We start from the raw sequence: 17,860 nt of genomic DNA, 5'->3' as shown, positions 1-17,860 counted from the left end.
TTCCACTGTCCTGCCCATCAGACCAGCCTATCTGTAATGTACTAGTCCTAGGATTTCCTTTCAGTATTTAAAACATCACCAATTTTGATGTCATCTGTGAATGTACTGATAAAACTATTTACATTCATGTCTAGATCATTACTGTACTGAAAAAAAAACAATCACCCGATGCACTGGCTTCTTCCTCTGGATGCTCTTGTTTCTTCCCACAATCCAAAGATGTGTGGGTTAGCTGAATTGGTTATGCTAACTTGCCCATAGTGTTCAGGGATGTGTAAGCTAGGTGCATTAGTTAGGGGTAAATGTAGTGGAAATGGTGTGAATGGGTTACTCTTCAGAGGGTTGGTGTGGACTTGTTGGGCCGAATGGCCTGTTTCCACACTGTAGGGCTTCTATAATTCTATGACCCAGCTCTGACCCAGTAGTACACCACTGGACACAGGCTTCCAGTCACATATAAACAAATCAAGTAGGCACAAGAATAGGCTAATTGCCCCTTCAAGCCTGTTCTGCCATTCAACAACATTCAAGAAGGGTAATACCTGAAATGTCAACTTGTCCACCTCCTGATGCTGCCTGGTTTGCTTTGTCCTTCCAGCCCCCTGCTTGTCTACATTCAATTGTATCATGGCTGACTTGACTTTAATTTGAACTCTACATTACCATGCAATAGCTGAAAGAACAGCGAATGCTGTGAATAAGAAAAAAACAGAAATTGCTGAAAAAATTCAGCAGGTCTGGCAGCATCTTTGAAGAGAAATCAAAGTTAACATTTTGGGTCTGGTGACCTCTCCTCAGAACTGATGGCAGCTAGGAAAATGTTGGTTTATATGCAGAAGATAGGGTGGGGGAGGAGGTAAGAAATAAATGATAGGTGGAGATACAGCCCAAAGAGAAAGAAGAACATTAGACAGACAAAGAAGTGGATAGCGATCTGGCTGAGAGAGTGAGTAGCTGTTAATAGAGACTGTTAGTGGCTAAAAATAGGTAGTGTGTGATGGCAGACTATGTGGGAACAAGGCCTGGTGTGTGGGATTGGGAGCTAGGACATGGGGGAGTTCAGGCCCTAAAATTATTGAACTCAATGTTGAGTCCAGAGGGCTGTAAAGTCCCCAAGCAGAAAGTGAGGTGTTGTTCTTCCAGCTTTACTGAGTTTCACTGGAGCCCTGCAGCAAGCCGGAGAAAGAAATGTTGGCCAGGGAGCAGGGTGTTGTGTTAAAGTGGCAGGTAACTTGAAGTTCAAGTTCATTTTTGGGGTGTTTTGTTAAATGGTCACACGGTCCACACTTCATTTCCCCAATGTAGAGGAGACCACATTTATGAGCAGTGAATGCCAAAAACTAGATTGTGAGGAGCGCAGGCAAAATGCTGCTTCAACTGGAACTTATGTTCGGGGACCTTGGATAGTAAGGAGAGTGGAGGTAAATGGGCAGGTGTTACACCTTCAGCGGTTGCAGAGGAAGGTGCCACGGGATTGTGGTGGCTTGATGACACCTTCCATTATTTTATTGATGATCAACAGTAGACTGATGGGGTGGTAGTTGGCTGGTTTGCACCTGTTCTGCTTTTGGTGTGCAAGAAATACCCAGGTAACTTTCCATATTGTTAGTGCTTTACTGTACTTGACTAGGGACATGGCAAGTTCTGAAGCACAAGTCTTCAATAATGCTGCCAAAACATTGTCAGTGTCCATATACTTTGTAATATCCACTGTTTCCATCTGTTCCTTGATCTCATGTAGAATGAACCATTCCCTCTAAACCCTTCTTATTCATATGTCCAGAGGAACCCGGAGCAACCCACGCATACACGGGAAGAACATGCAAACTCCACACAGACAGTCACCTGAGGCTGGAATCAAACCTGGGTCCCTGGTGCTGTGAGGCAGCAATGCTAACCACTGAGTCACCATGTAACGTTGGGACCCTGTAATGTTGGGAGCCTCTGGAGGAGGCGAAGATGGATCATCCGCTCGACAATTCTGAATGAAGGTTATTGCACATTCTTCATTGCCCTGCTGTGCTAGGCACCCCTTGAGAAATGGTATGTTAGATGACACTCCTCCTCCAGTGTGTGTTCAATTGTCCACCACTATTCATGAGTGGATGTGGCAGGACTGCAGAGATTAAATGTGGTCCTTTGGCTAGGTGGAGGGCAAGTAAGAAAGGAGAGTGTGTACAACAGGTTATAGGCAGTGGATTAATGGAATGCAGACAATGGTGTGAGAACAGTGAGATGATGACAGAACTTGTGGGTGATGAGGTTTTTTATCACTATGTAACTGACAAACTGTGTCGAAAGCCTTTGTCAGTCATGGCCTTGCACAAAACACTGCTTCTCTGATGAGTTGACTTGGCAATGATGTTGAAAATATGAACCTGTGGTGATGCATTCATGCCATGAGTCGCTCATCTCGAATTCAGTTTGATTTTATTCAACCTCCAGGTTCTCTTTTTTCCGACATTCCATACCCTTTAACAGACTCATCTAAAAAATCAAAAATGAAAATGTATTGTTTGGCAACTGCATCAACGTCGAAACCATAAATGGATATAACATTTAATCAAGCATCCAGATAAAAATGTACAAATAATTTGAAAAAAAAATCAATAAAAGAAAAATATCTTACAGTCAATGAAATATTATTGTCATTGCAAACCAAGACATGCTTGCAACATCATATAAGGTGAATGCAAAGACTGTTCTGTCGACAACGTCTCTTGACTCCAGTTCTGGGGCAGGAATTTCTGCAATTTGCAGTGATCAGCAACAAGCAATTCCCAACTCAACATTCGCATTCCATGGGTTCATTGGGATCAGCAAATCTTTGCATAGTGGAAGTTAACATCACTAATGCATGTGTTGCTAATCAGCAACAGCATTCTACTTGTATGTTGCTCCATTAATATAAGTTCATCTCATGTGATTCACCACACTTTGACTCTGAGCCATATAATGAGTCATTTGAAAAAGCAACAGCATGACGCATCAAATAAAGTGATATTAAATTGGATCTTAAACCAAGAAAGGGAGGTAGAGACAGAATGATACAGAGTTGCACAGACATCGAATTCCACAGCATTGAAGGAGTCTATTAGTTCGATTGAGTTTATGCCAGTACCCTGTGGTTCAATCCAGTCAGTCCTATCTCTCTCTCTCTAAACCCCTTGCCATGTAGTTTTAACTTCCACAAATGCCTTTCCAAATTCCTTTCATAACTAGGTATCAGCTTTTCTTCAACCACTCTCATACGCACTGAGTTCCTGGTTATACCTGTCTGAAAGTGTACCATTTATCGTGACATGATATTTTCAGTCTTGAAGTGTATTTCTTTGGATCCAAGTTGATACTGCCTGATTACTCCACAAACCTCAACTTACATTATCAGTCTTTGAAGGGCTACTTTGTCAAATAGTTAAAAAGAAATCCATGTGGAAAATATGCACTAAACCTATCAGCAAATTTTCCTTTTACTTATCTAGTGAACTTTGCATCTTTCAGGTCCCTTGTGCATTCCGTGACCAACATTTTACATATGTGTCTCACAGGCTTTTCACCAGTAGATAATTGGCACAGCTTTTCCTTGCCTACGTCATCCAATCTGTCATGTATCTGCCCTGGATCTTTATTTCTCCCAAGGACGGTAACCTAAGCATCTCTAATCTGAATACTTACCAAAAACTCCATTCCTGGAACCATTCTGGTCAATCTACTCTGCACTGTCTCAAACAAAATTACATCCAGTGCAGAGATCCCCTGTGGACATTCCCCTCAGCAATAGGTATACCATTTTGGATTCTGCTGGGGGGATGACCTACCAGAGGAAAGCCATAGTAGTCAGTTCTCTGGCACTGAGCCTGATACTGTGGCAAAGAAGGGAAGGGGGCAGAATAGAAAAATACTCGTGGTAGGAGACCGATAGTTAGGGGAATCGACAGGAGATTTTGTTGTCAGGATCGGGATTCCCGGAAGGTATGTTGCCTCCCTGGTGCCAGGGTCCGGGACGTCTCCGATCGGGTGTATAAGGTTCTAAAAGGGGAGGACAAACAGCCAGAAATCGTGTTACATATTGGCACTAATGATATAGCTAGAAAAAGGATTGAGGATATAAAAAGTGATTTCAGGGAGTTAGGATGGAAGTTGCAAAGCAGGATGAACAGAGTAGTGTTCTCTAGTTTACTACTGGTGCCACGAGATAGCGAGGTGAGGAACAGGGAGCGGGCGCAGCTTAACATGTGGCTGCGCAGCTGGTGTAGGAGGGAGGGCTTCAGATATGTAGATAAATGGGATGCCTTCTGGGGAAGGTGGGACCTGTACAAGAAGGACGGGTTGCACCTGAACTGGAAGGGGACCAATGTCCTGGGTGGAAGGTTTGCTCGAGTAGTTCAAGAGGATTTAAACTAGTATGGCAGGGGGGTGGGAACCTGAGCTGTATACCGGAGGTGAGAGTTGATGCAGATGAGGCAATAGCAAGAGGTAGACCAGCTACTGGGAAGGATTTTCCTGGAAGGAACCAAGGGAATCAGTTAAAGTGTGTTTGCTTTAACGCAAGGAGTATCAGGAATAAAAGTGATGAACTTAGAGCATGGATCAGTACCTGGTGCTATGATGTTTTGGCCATAAGAGAGACATGGGTTTCTCAGGGGCAGGAATGGTTGCTGGATGTTCCAGGGTTTAGAACATTTAAAAAGAATAGAGAGGGGGGAAAAAGAGGAGGGAGTGTAGCACTACTAATCAGAGAGGGTATCACAGCTACAGAAGCTTCCATTGTCAAGGAAGATCTGCCTACCGAGTCAGTATGGGTGGAAATTAGGAACAGCAAGGGAGCAGTCATCTCGTTAGGGGTTTACTACAGGCTCCCCCAATAGCAGCAGGGAGATTGAAGAAAGCATAGGTCGGCAGATTTTGGAAAAGTGTGGATGTAGTAGGGTGACTTTAACTTTTCCAATATTGATTGGAACCTCCTTCAAGCAGAAGATTTGAATGGAGCTGTTTTTGTAAGGTGTGGTCAGGAGGGTTTCCTAACTCAGTACGTTGACAGGCCGATGAGGGGAGAGACCATTCTAGACTTGGTGCTCGGAAACGAGCCGGGGCAGGTATCAGATCTTGTGGTTGGGGTCAGAATCTCAACTCAGTTGCAAAGCAGCAAGATTTCCTCATCAATTCTCAGGCACTAGCCATACTTCATCTGGGTCTTATATTTTTTCATCTTATTTCAGATCTTGTGGTGGGAGAGCATTTTGGTGATAGTGACCACAACTGCCTCACATTCTACACAGCTATGGAGAAGGAGAGGATTAGGCAAAATGAGAGGATATTTAATTGGGGAAGAGGAAACTATGATGCGATTAGTCATAAGTTAGGAAGCATGGACTGGGAGCAATTGTTCCATGGTAAAGGCACTATAGACATGTGGAGACTATTTAAGGAACAGTTGTTGCGAGTGATGAATAATATGTCCCTCTGAGACAGGCGAGAAGGGGTAGGATAAAGGAATCTTGGATGACGAGAGCGGTGGAGCTTCTCATCAAAAGGAAGAAGCTAGCTTACATAAGGTGGAGGAAGCTAGGGTCAAGCTCAGCTCTAGAAGATTACAGGCAGACGAGGAAGGACCTCAAAAATGATCTGAGGAGAGCCAGGAGGGGGCACAAGAAAGGCTTGGCAGAACGGATTAGGGAGAACACAAAGGCACTTTACACTTATGTGAGGAATAAGAGAATGGTCAAAGAAAGAGTAGGGCCAATCAGGGATAACTTGTGTGTGGAGTCTGAGGAGGTAGGGGAAGCCCTAAATGAGTTTTTTGTTTCTGTCTTTATGAATGAAACGAACCTTGTAGTGAATGAAACCTTTGAAGAGCAGGTGTGCATGCTGGAATGGATAGAGATAGAGGAAGTTGATGTGCTGAAAATTTTGTCAAATATTAAGATTGACAAGTCGCTAGGCCCGGACCAGATTTGTCCTCGGCTGCTTTGGGAAATGAGAAATGCAATTGCTTCGGCACTTGCAAAGATCTTCACATCCTCGCTCTCCACTGGAGTCGTACCTGAGGACTGGAGAGAGGTAAATATAATTCCTCCCTTCAAGAAAGGAAATAGGGAAATCCCCAGCAATTACAGACCAGTAAGTCTCACATCTGTTGTCTCCAAGGTGTTAGAAAGGATTCTGAGGGATAGGATTTATGACCATCTGATTAAATGCAGTCAACACAGCTTTGTGAGGGGCAGGTCATGCCTCACAAACCTTATTGAGTTCTTTGAGGATGTGACTAGAAAAGGTGATGAGGGTTGAGCTGTGGATGTGGTGTATATGGACTTCAGCAAGGTATTTGATAAGGTTCCCCATGGTAGGCTCATTCAGAAGGTCAGGAGGAATGGGATATAGGGGAACGTAGCTGTCTGGATACAGAATTGGCTGGCCAACAGAAGACAGCGAGTGGTAGTAGAAAGAAAATATTCTGCCTGGAAGTCAGTGGTGAGTGGTGTTCCACAGGGATCTGTCCTTGGACCTCTACTGTTTGTAATTTTTATTAATGACTTGGATGAGGGGATTGAAGGATGGGTTAGCAAGTTTGCAGCTGACACAAAGGTTGGAGGTGTCATTGACAGTATAGAGGGCGGTTGTAGGCTGCAGCGGGACATTGACAGGATGCAGAGATGGGCTGAGAGATGGCAGATGGAGTTCAACCTGGATAAATGCGAGGTGATGCATTTTGGAAGATCAAATTTGAAAGCTGAATACAGGATTAAGGATAGGTTTCTTGGCAGTGTGAAAGAACAGATTGTGCAGGTACATAGATCCCTTAAAATGGCCACCCAAGTGGACAGGGTTGTTAAGAAAGCATATGGTGTTTTGGCTTTCATTAACAGGGGGATTGAGTTTAAGAGTTGTGAGATCTTGTTGCAGCTCTATAAAACTTTGGTTAGACTGCACTTGGAATACTGCATCCAGTTCTGGTCGCCCTATTATAGGAAAGATGTGGATGCTTTGGAGAGGGTTCAGAGGAGGTTTACCAGGATGCTGCCTGGACTGGGGGGTTATCTTATGAAGAGAGGTTGACTGAGCTTGGACTTTTTTCATTGGAGAAAAGGAGGAGGAGAGGGGATCTAATTGAATTATACAAGGTAATGAGAGGCATAGATAGAGTCGATAGCCAGAGACTATTTCCCAGGGCAGAAATGGCTAACACGAGGGGTCACAGTTTTAAGCTGGTTGGAGGAAAGTATAGAGGGGATATCAGAGGTGGGCTTTTTACACAGAGAGTTGTGAGAGCATGGAATGCATTGCCAGCAGCAGTTGTGGAAGCAAGGTCATTGGGGACATTTAAGAGACTGCTGTACATGCATATGGTCACAGAAATTTGAGGGTGCATACATGAGGATCAATGGTCAGCACAACATCATGGGCTGAAGGGCCTGTTCTGTGCGGTACTGTTCTATGTTCTATGTTCTATGCTCTAAGGTGTGCGGGTTACAATTGGGTAGTGCTCTTTCATCTAAGGTCCGCAAAAACCTCTCTGCTTTCCTCTACGTATGAAGCTGACAACCTACTTACATCACCTCACTTTCAGCAGGTCCTGCCAATTTCAAAAGCAATGCACATGTGCCCTTTGTCTTTGCACACCATTTAGGACACCACACTTAAGTCTATGTTGCCTGTCCTAACTCTTTTGTTAAAACAATTCACGGCATGGGTATTGAATTCCACGTGCCATTTGTCTTTCCATTCTCCAAACCAATCAATAGGCTGTCACAGTTGTTCACCATTCCTTCAAATTTAGTATGATTAGCAACATTTTAGATGATACACTTTATTCCAATGTAATATTATTACAAAGAATGAGCGAAAGAGAACAATATTGCCACATGTCTGGAAAAATGCCAATCATCGCACCTTGCTATTTTCAAGTGCTTGCCTGCAAAAACCCTCTTTCTTTTAGTTTCTCACATTCTCTACCTTCTTTGTCATTTTGGAGCACTGCTTTTTGATTTCGTATGTGCTGCCCCTGCTGTTAATGATCCAAACCTCTCCCTGAAGCATGTCTTCCCCAATGAACCCCAATTATTCAATTAAAATTTCTCCTGATTTGATTCCATCTTCCCAAAACTGGGTTACTTCTCATCCAATAAAATTAACCCCTCTTGATTTAGACCTTTTGTTTAGATCATTCGTTTGCATTCCAGTCTTAACTTTTTGATTTGATGGTCACCCTGAGCCAAGAATCCCGTTCCCCAACAACACTTACTTCACTTGGCTCACTTGATTTTGTAGCAACAGATCCAGAAATACCTACTCTCTAATTGGACTGCAGACATGGATACTGGAATTTCTGATGAATACCTAACAGAAATTCTTTCCCCTCTATGTCTTTACATTAACAATATACATATTTGGCTGTCATAGTGCTTGTTCGGTAGCTTCCAATAGTCCTCCAACATCATAACTACAACTTTGCATGGCTCAGTAATGTCCCTGCAGTTTTGCCTCTCAACCTTCCTTTTGCCATTCGAGGCATATTAAGCACCCCAAGTAGAGCGCTTCTCTTTTAAACTTCTCAAATGTGACCAAGGAGATTCGGTTTTTGCCTGCTTAACGAAATCCCCTCTTTTTAACACTGAATGACTTGCTCATCACTACCTCTACTCCATCATCTGTTCTGTTTTGCTTTTCAATTTTTTCTGAACAGTTTATATATATCCTTGTATATGAAAATTCCAGTACCACAATCCATTACTCCCATTTCATCATGTTCCCTTGCTTGTGGCTCACCCATATTGTTTGCCAGATTTTAAATATTTGCATATATGCACTGCAATCTTTCTGCCTTCCATACCTTCTTGTTCTTCGTCTATGTACCATGTGACACTTCATTCTGATGTCCACCATGCTCAATTATCTTATCCCTTTTGAATTGAAACTTCTTGCTCCAGAATTATTTTGTATGCCCCAAGATGAGCTGAAGGGCCTTTTTCCATGCTGTTACCTCTATGACTTTAATCTGATATCATCCCTCTTTCACCACATGTTAGAGTACAATTTGTGCCTCTGCATCTTGTTAGCAAAATGTTGTGGAAATGACTTAGTGATTACAATCTTCCAATTACAACTTTTCACTATCTCATAGGTCCTGAAAAGACTTGACTAGGATCACCATGTTATCCTCTCTTTGTCATAGTGTACCATGACTTCTGGCTCGCTGCCTTCTCCTGCAAAATATTCTGCAATAAGTTCCTTACATCTGTTACCCTTGTACCAGGAAAGCAGCCCCTATGCAGGACTCACAATGACATTTACATCCATGTCTGGTGCTCTCTTAATTGTCGGTTGCCAATTAGTAACTGCACCACTCAGTTTTTTGTTCCTTATTAAGCAGACCTTTGTCCATTAGTACCATGCTCTGGCGTGTACTTCTTCAACTTGTTGTCACTTCCACCAGTCTCCAATCTGAATATCTGTTTCAAAGTAGTCCACACTTTAGCAATCCTTGTACTTCCAGTCTCTTCTTATACTTCCTGATGTATAGACATCGATGACCCTGAACCCTTACTGCCTAATGGGGTTTCAGCCTCCTCCAACATGTGATCCAGGAAGCAGACATCCTCCAACATCATTCACAAAGACATCAGAGCATAGGAAGGTTGAGGGGTGACCTTATAGAGGTTTATAATATCATGAGGAAGAATGAAAATGTGAATTGCAAGGGTCTTTTCTCTAGGGTACAGGGGTTCAAAACTAGGGGGCACATATTTAACGTGAGAGCAGAAAATTTTAAAAAGGACATGATGGACAACTCTTTTACAAAGAGAGAGGCTCATATGTGGCATGAACTGCAAGAGGAAGTGATAGATGCAGGTACAATTACAATATTTAAAAATATTTGGATAAGCACATGAATGGGAAAGGTTTGGAGGGGTGTGGGTCAAATGCAGGCAAGTGGGACTAGTTTAGTTTGGCAACATGATCAGCATGGACTAGTTGGACTGTAGGGTCTACTTCCATGCTGTATGACTCTTTGACTCTAAATGCTGAAATCAACTTGAAGCAGCTGGTGACACTTGCGGAATACACAGTCCCTCACAATAAGTGAAGTGTCCTGGCATTCCAATGTGTTGCAGAAATTGCAAGCAAATATATTTTATAGATTAGTGAGTGAGTGTTCAGGAAATACTGGTCTTATGGTGGCAGTCATAGCTTGAACTTTGTTTTACAAAAATTAAGAACAAAGGAACAAGAGCTTGACTGATGCTATATATCCAAGTCTGGTAATGAATGACTAAATCCATAGTATGTCATATGTGTTCATGTCTATGCATCAGAGATATAAGGGAAGAATATTGTGCCTTTGCCAAGTCTCTGATATGACCTGTGAGTCAAAGGAATTTGCTGTGGATCAAGGCAACTATATCTTTTTAGATGTGATTAGGTAGATAAATAACTGCATAAGCACTTCACTAAAGGAGGAGACAGTTTTCACACTGGTTGAGAAAATTTAGGCATTCTGAGCTAAAACTGTCATAAAACAACCTTCAAAGTTAACGAACTGACTTTGAGGTGGATGCCATTCGCCATTTCTCTTGGTTTGGGATAGAATCTCTCAAGATCCCATTCAAGAAGTAGAAATGGCATTCTGGCTCATTGAATAACCTAATCACTCACCCAGCTAATTATCCTGTTGCTATGATAGATAACCATGGCTAGCTTCATTGGTCAGTAATTAGAATGCCTCCACCTTCTCATGAGACACCCATACAAATTCAGAGTTGTTCAAAGCCCTTCTCTTGTCACAACAAATACTGGACTCAATATTAGTCACTTGCTGTTTCTGATACATATCGATGCTTGAGACATAAATGTGGAGGAGGAGAGTAGGACATTTACAGGTGATATGAAAATCGGCTTTTTGGGGGATAATAAGAAAATACTTTATAGACTAAAGAGACATATCAATGGAATGGTTAGTTTAACAAAAGTGTGTCAAATGGAGTTCATCCCAAAAATATTTTTGATAAGGCACTTAGGGAGACAAATAAGACTGCTAAGACAGAAAAATGAGTTGGATTATGAGAAATTAGAGAGACAGGGGAACCTTGGAGTTTGTCAATAGATTCTTGAAGTTAAAGGTCAGATAAAGCAGGTGATTAGGAAGCAGTATAGTAGACTTTGCTGAGAGCATACAAGCAGAGAGGTTATGCTCGAATCATGTTAAATACTAGTTAGACTGCAGCTAAGGTAATGTGCATATATGTGGTTAGCTCATTATTCGAAGATATGATATCACTAAAGAGAGCACAGAGGAAATTTGCAATGATGTTGTTAGGAATGGTGAATGTCAGTTTTGAAGAAACATTGTCTCGGCTGAACCTTTTTTGGGAATACAGGAGGCTTGGGGAGTATAATTGAGATGCAGATTCAATAAGAGGGACCTGTTTCCCTTAGCTTAAGAGCTGAATTAACAGAGGCAATAGACTGATATTGATTAAGAGAAAGATTAGAGAACAGTTCCCTTGGAGTGGAGTGGGAGGTGTGAATTCAGTGTCAGAGACATTGATGGAGGCAGAAACGCTTATCATGTTAGAAAATAAGGTCTTAGATTCATGACTAGTGTACCGTAGTCTATAGGCTATGACCCAAAAGCTGGAAGGTGGGATAAATTGGAGAAATCTTTCATTGGTACAGACACAATGAGATGGATTGACCCCTTCAGCGGGTCACCTTTACTATATTTTAATTTAACATTGATTCAATTGGTACACATTTTAGTACAAGAGACAGCATAACTGGAATCAAATTTCGATTCTGTAAATTATCCATATTTATTTAAACGAGCAAATTAAACCAATGGGTCAATCATCTTACAATATATCTCTGCTAGGATTAAATTGCAAACTACATACTTACAAGAGGTTGATATATAGTTTGGAACTTGACTAACAAGTTCACCTTCAAACAACTTAGCTATCTATCAGTGCCTGAAATAATCCTTGTGCGGCTCCTCAATAACTTCAACACCATATGCAGCGGACATTCATGAAGAGTTGTAAATTATGTCGCTTTGATTACAGGACAGAAAGCTTGCCTACCTTGTGCCTGCCACTCGTCAAACGTCTGGATAATTTTCTTTACATGACGTTGGATAAACCCATTCAGAAGAGCGCAGATAGCATGCACTCAGAAACAATAAACATCCAGCAAATTACCTGTTCACAGCCATATACAACAGTGAAAAGCAGAATTATTCATTTTAATTCCTCTTGGTACTTGCAATATTATTGCCTTAAGGCAGAAATCACTTTGGAGTGTGTGTTGTCTCCTTGCGTGCACTGTGATACCTAATTTGGCCTTGAGGTAGCCATAAATAAACTGCCTAAAAAAAACCTGTACAAGCTCAGATGTCCATGTGAGTAAACTGCAGCGCTGCAATAACATTATCTATTTTTTGACTCTAACGAGAATACATACTGGATAAGACACTAGTACTGTGTTACATAGAGTCACTTTGTTTCAATTCTTCTTCTCATCTGTTTCGGCATAACAATGACAATGACAATGAGGTCAGTTTAAAGATTTAGCAAAACTCAATTTCATGCAATCTGGTGTATTAGGGTTTTTTAATCTATATCTGATCGGTCATAGTATTAAGCATATAAGCCATTAACAGAAGACAAATGAGGTTTTTTGCATGGAAATCCTATAAATAGCTATATGCAGATCCATTCTCAATGAAACATTATATCCTATCATTCTATATCCACTGACCCCTGTTAGTTCAATGTTACCTTCTGAAATATATTTAGCAAAGGTGGATACACTGTTCTTTTGTAGCTGAAATGATACCCTCAGAATGTTACATTTTACTCAACTTCTCAACTCTACACAAAAAAAATTTCTGTAAATAACGAAAAGAAAATTTGACAAGCTGGTTGACCGATCTGAGCTCCTGCCGAAGTGTAATATTACCCATAGCTGTTCAGAAGGTGGGAACCACTGCTGGCCCCAACGCAGAGGAAGTTTCCAAGAAAGAACCAGGTAAAAGGATTACTTGTTTGTATGTTCGATTTACTCAGACATAATCAGAAATTGTTTTATGCCATGTAAGGCAAGATATCCCCCAAACTCCCACTCTCCAGTGAAATACAGGTAGTCATTGTGATCATCAAAGCTGTCATTAGAATGGTCAAAAGATCAATGGAAAGAAAGTTATCGACAATTGTAGTCGCATTAGCCAAAGTTTGAAATTAGTTTATTTTTTTCAAAGTGTCATTGCTAATAAAAACATGAGGTAGGCCATCAAAGTATCCCTCAAGATAGATAGGCTGGATTCCCAGGACAGGCATGCTGTCAAAATGATATCTGGCACCAAAACCGTGCTCAATACTCATTTTGTGTTCAATGGTTTGATAATGTTGAAGATGTCAGCTTCAAAGAACAAAGGTCAGCTGAGTTGCAGTTCATTCAGACTACCTAATGAAATTAGATCTGTGCTAAGACAGAAAGCTGTTTATATATAGAAATAGAAATAGAGCAATGAAGTCTGAGATTATTCTGTTGATTGGAGGAAAGCTTGTAGTTCACCAGTATTCACAATTAATTGTGAAATGATCCCCTATTTACTTGATGTAAGCAGTAGGCAAGTGGTGATGTAGAGTATAGCTCCTGCAAATAACTCCTGTCACATCAATTTGTTTCATTTCACCAAAGAGTAGGTAGTTTGATGAACAAAGTTCATGTTGAAAAGGTGGCACATATATGGTCCTTGCAAAGCATTGAGAAGTTACCTTAAAAGAAAGCAGTTTTCCAGGAAGATATGTTAGGAATGGTGCATGTCACCATAGATGTTAATGGTATGTTGAAAGCACCTCGCATGTCCAATCCCCTCCATTTTGTGATGGGACAGAGACTTGCGTATGATGAAAAAAAGAAGACATCAAGCATATGCAAAGGATGAAAAGGCCTGTTGACCTACAATGTTGCTTTGTACAATTTATGCATGAGGAGAGAGATAATTTCAAGCCTCAATGTTCAATGAAAGTTTACTGAGTGGCAGACACCCGACCGCAGTTCTGCCCATGATTGCCTAAAAATTCGTGGCAATTGCTGAAAGGCAATAGAAAATGGAATGGAAAAGCTGTGAGGTCTATTCAAAAACAAAATCTGAAAGAAATGTGGATGTTGGAAATCAGAACCTAAAACAGAAATTGCTGTAAAGTCTCAGCAGGTCTGACCCTTCTTCAGGACTGGTGGTAGCTATGAAAAATCTGGTTTTTATGCAGGAGATAGGATGTGGGCAGGAAGAAAGAGTAAATGATAGGTAGAGATAGACCCTATTCAAAACATCATCTTTGTCCCTTTGCACAACCTCGTTGCCAAGATGTCTTCTATGCTACATTGTTCAATTATGAATTCCAATGCATTAAAACAAGGAGCAGGAGTTTTAGAGGGAATTTGAGAGAGAAACATGCCACCCCCCCCCCTCCCCTGCAGAGTTGTGGGCATCTGAAATGATGAAAGGGTGGGTAGAAGCAGAAACCCTCAATATATTTAAGAATATGTAGATGAACACTTGAAATGCCATAGCACACAAGGCTACAGTCCAAGTGCTCAAAGTGTTTGAGGACTGACATAGGCACAATGGGCCAAAGGGCCTTGTTCCATGTTAAGTGGCCTGATATTAGCCCTGTAAATTAGAACAAAGAACAAAGAACATTACAGCACAGGAACAGGCCCTTCAGCCATCCAAGCCTGTGCTGATCCAGATCCTCTATCTAAATCTGCCACCTATTTTCAAAGGATCTGTATTCCTTTGCTCCTTGCCCATTCATGTATCTGTCCAGATACATCTTAAATGACGCTATCATTCCTGCTCCTACCAGCTCTGCTGGCAATGCATTCCAAGCACCTTCTGCATGAAGAACTTTCCACATATATCTCCCCTAAACTTTTCTCCTCTCTCTTTGAACTTATGACCCCGAGTAATTGAGTCCTCCATTCTGAGAAAAAGGTTTCTCGCTATCCACCCTGTCTACACCACTCATAAATTTGTAGGCCTCAATCAGGTCCCCTCCCCAACCTCCTTCTTTCCAATGAAAATAATCCTAATCTACTCAATCTCTCCTCATAGCTAGCACCTCCAAATCAGGCAACATCCTGGTAAACACCTTCTGCACCCTCTCCAAAGCATCCACATCCTTTTGGTCATGTGATGACCAGGACTGCACGCTGTATTCCAAATGTGGTCAAACCAAAGTCTTATACAAGTGTAACATGACCTTCCAACTCTTGTACTCAATACCCTGTCCAATGAAGGAAAGCATGTGCTATGCCTTCTTGACCACTCTACTGACCTGTGTTGCCACCTTCAGGAAAAAGTGGACCTGAACATCCAGATTGCTCTGTGCACCAATTTTCCCCAGGACTTTTCCATTTACTGTACAGTTCACTCAGGAATTGCATCTTCCAAAAGGCATCACCTCACATTTGTCTGGTCGAACTCCATCTGCCATTTCTCTGCCTAAGTGTCCAATCTATCTATATTCTGCTGTATTCTCTGACAGACCCTTTCACTATCTGCTACTCCACCAATCTTAGTGTATTCTGCAAACTTGCTAATGAGGCAACCTACACTTTCCTCCAAATCATTTATGCATATCACAAACAACAGTGGTTCCAGCACGGATCCCTGCGGGACACCACTGGTCACAGATCTCGATTTTGAGAAGCACCCTTCCACTACTACTCTCTGTCTCCTGTTGCCCAACCAGTTCTCTATCCATCTAGCGAGAATACCCTGGACCCCATGTGACTTCACCTTCTTCATCAGCCTACCAGGGGGAACCTTATCAAATGCCTTACTAAAGTCCATGTATATGACATCTACATCCCTTCCCCCATCAATTAACTTTGTCACCTCTTCAAAGAATTTTACGAGGTTTGTAAGTCGTACCTTTCCTGTACAAAACCATGCTGCCTATCGCTGATAAACCCATTAGACGGTCTTTCAGCACTTCCAAACACATCATATCTATTACTACAATTTACCAAAAGGGTTATCCATAGGAATTCTACCTATCATCAGTGGAGCTATTGGTGGCTTTGAACAACTAGATCCAAAACGCTAGACCGTATATCCCTATTAGCTACTTTGGTGCAACTCCCTTCAAGATGGCTGAATTAATTTTGTAACGATATTTGGTTTCATTGTGATGGTTAAGAATGGAGGAATGTGACTTGGTACAAAATAAAGGCAGAGTGGGAACTATAGGGAATGGACCACCTTTTTGCACTCAAAAACTAACTGTCAAGCCAATGAGTGCACTCCCTCTCAGTTACTTTCATGTTCATTTTCAATTCAAGAGTCACATGGATTGCACGCGTATATAAATAAATAAACACTGCATGATCTACCAGCCAGGTATGTAACCATTGTGAAATTTGTCGAAAGAAGCCAATCAATTTGGGACTGTTTGAAGGCATCTATAGCATAACAAGAAATTTGTGATTGTTAGAGGTCAATAGTCTCAGCCCATGGGCATGGCTGGACTCAACCTTCCTCAACTCTTCCATCAATGGCTTTCTCTCCCTATTTCTGATAGAGAAAGGCTCATTGGTGAATACTGAAGCACTCCACATACAGCAAGACCTGAACAATACAGAGGCTTGGGCTGATGAATGGGAGGTAGCATTCACACCAAATATGTGGCAGGCAACACTCATCTCCAACAAGACAGAATCTAACCATCACCCCTTCTCATTCAGTGGTATTACCATTGCTGAATCCCCAGCGTCAACATTCCATTGACCAGAAATGGAACTTTACTAATGATAAATAATAATAAATAAATAGCAAATAATTTAGGAAATATGTAAACAATATAAGTATTGAATATATATGAATACTGAACACTGTGCTGTATACATAAATACTGCCATTACAAGAACAGGTCAGAGGTTAGGAATCCTGCAACTAGCAACTTAACAACTCATCCTGAAAAGCTGTGCACCATTTACTAGGTGGGCATGTGATGAAATATTTCCCACTTGCAGGAATAAACATGACTCCAAAAGGACTCGAGAGAATGCATATAATCTAGAACCAGTCACCACATCCACAATCTTTCACTTTCGCTCTACTACCAAAGCACAACTGCAGAAAAGTGTGCCATCAACAAAATGGGCTGCAGAAATTCACCAAGCCTCTGAGATAGTATGCCACACCCAATTATCCCAAACTTCAAGAAGGACAAGGCAGTAGAAACATGGAGCATCACCAACTGCAGGTTACTCACCAAGCCAGTCAATATACTCACATGGAAATATATCACCTCATCTTCAACATAACTAAGTCAAAATCATGGACTACCCACCTATGTACATTTTGGGTGTTCCTGCAGCATACTGATTCAAGGAGACATCTGATTAACACAATCACAAGGGGCAACTAGGGATGAACAATAAATGCCAGTTGAACCAATAACATTCACATTACATGACTGAATAAAACAAAGGCATGTAGTTGTGTTAGGGGAGAGTATATATACAAAAGGAAAGATACAATTCCCCACATCTAAGAGTGAGGAACAAGAAGGTGATAGTGCCTGTCCAGTGTCAGGGTTTGGGACATTGCTCTGGGTTAGAGAGAAATTTGCAGTGGGTGGAGGCGTCGGTACAACTGACAAAACAGGACTAGACACGATGGCTCAGTGATTAGAACTTCTGTCTCTTAGTGCCAAGGACCCAGGTTAGATTCCAACCTCAGGCAACTGGCTGTGTGGAGTTTGTACATTCTCTCTGTGTTTGTATGGATTTCCTCCGAAGGTCCAAAAATGTACAGGTCAGGTGGATTGGCCATGCTAAGTTGCCCATTTTG

Source organism: Chiloscyllium punctatum, chromosome 4 (genome assembly GCF_047496795.1).
Source record: "Chiloscyllium punctatum isolate Juve2018m chromosome 4, sChiPun1.3, whole genome shotgun sequence".
Taxonomy (NCBI): Eukaryota; Metazoa; Chordata; class Chondrichthyes; order Orectolobiformes; family Hemiscylliidae; genus Chiloscyllium; species Chiloscyllium punctatum.
The sequence above is the reverse complement of the archived record's forward strand: the minus strand, read 5'-3'. Positions refer to the sequence as shown.